Raw genomic sequence first — 1636 nt, forward strand, 5'->3', positions numbered from 1 at the left:
ATGTGGTACCATGGTCGAGCGGTCTAAGGCCACTAAGTTGCTAAAGTAAAGTATTGGAAGGTTGAAAAGTTCATCATCTGTCCTAGATTTTAAAACAGTTTATCATAATTTCAATTGTCTTCTCAAACTTTAAAAATAATATGTAAAATAATAAACTATGAGCTTTGGAGCCAAACAGACATGTGGTAGCATGGCTGAGCGGTCTAAGGTGCTGGATTAAGGCTCCAGTCTCTTTGGAGACATGGGTTCAAATCCCACAGCTACCATAATTATTTTCAAGAGAAAATGACATTCAGTGATGTCAAAGTGTTTTACTCTACTAAACAGCAAATCAATAATAAAAAATCCTTACTCATTAATATTGTGTACTAATTTTGTACCTCTTTTATCCTTCCTTAACTTTTTGTATTTTAAATACTTGTAACATGACACTTCTTTTCAAGTATTGATTTAAAACAACACATTTTTTTTTCCTGTAATCTCAACTATATGATCCAGAAATCTGAGCTTTCAGTCAGACAGGTCCATGTGGCAGCATGGCCGAGCGGTCTAAGGTGCTGGATTTAGGCTCCAATCTCTCTGGAGGCGTGGGTTCAAATCCCACTGCTCCTGTAATGATTTTACTATGAAAACATCATTCAGTGATGGCAAAATGTTTTTCTCCACTAATAAGAAAAACAATAATAATAAAGTCCTTTCTCCTCAATATCTGATTGATATGATCCAGATGCATGAGCTAAAAATCAGCAGTGTCTAAGGTGCTGGATTAAGGTTCCAGTTTCTTTGGAGGCTTTGGATCAAAACCTACTGCCGCCATAATTATTTTTCCTAAGAAAAAAATAAGTCATTGATGTCAAAGTGTTTTTATCTACTAAACAGCAAATCAATATTAAAAAAATCCTTTCTCATTAATATTTTATGTCAATTTATGTACTTTTTTAACCTTCCAAGACATTTTGTACATAACTTAAGCACTTTTGGTATGACACTTCTTTTTAAGTATTTATTTAAAACAAAACAAAAATGTTTTTACTGTAATCTGAGCTATATGGCCCAGATCTGTGAGCTAAGAGTGTCCATGTGGTACCATGGCCGAGCGGTCTAAAGACACTAAGCTGCTAAAATAAAATATTGGTAGGTTAAAAAGTTCATCATCTGCCCTAGATTTTTAAAAAAATTATCATAATTTCAAGAGTCTTCTCAAAATTTAAAAATAATATGTGAAATTATAGACTATGAGCTATGGAGTCAATGTAGAAATGTGGCTGAGCTGTCTAAAATGCTGCATTAAAGCTTCAGTCTGTTTGGAGGCATGGGTTCAAATTCCACTGCTATCATATTTATTTTCAAGAGAAAATGACAGTCATTGATGTCAAAGTGTTTTTCTCCACTAAACAGCAAGTCAATAATAAAAAATCCTTTCTAATTAATATTTTCAGCTAATTTTGTACCTTTTTAAATTTTTTGTATTTTAAACACTTTTAACATGACACTTCTTTTCAAGTATTGATTTATAACTACACATTTTTTCTTGTAATCTCAACTATATGATCCAGAACTCTGAGCATTGAGTCAAAAGAGTCCATGTGGTAGCAATGGCGAGTGGTCTAAAGTGCTGGATTAAGGTTCCAGATTC

The 1636-nt window shown here is 33.1% G+C and overlaps 1 non-coding gene across 1 annotated transcript; it reads left to right on the forward strand.

Annotated features, from left to right (window-relative positions):
* The first annotated feature begins 530 nt into the window (after positions 1 to 530).
* Positions 531 to 612, forward strand: TRNAL-UAG (transfer RNA leucine (anticodon UAG)). Its single transcript has one exon. It is a non-coding gene; the product is annotated as a tRNA-Leu (tRNA).
* The last annotated feature ends 1024 nt before the right edge of the window (positions 613 to 1636 follow it).

This window comes from Pseudophryne corroboree, chromosome 3, assembly GCF_028390025.1.
Source record: "Pseudophryne corroboree isolate aPseCor3 chromosome 3, aPseCor3.hap2, whole genome shotgun sequence".
NCBI lineage: Eukaryota > Metazoa > Chordata > Amphibia > Anura > Myobatrachidae > Pseudophryne > Pseudophryne corroboree.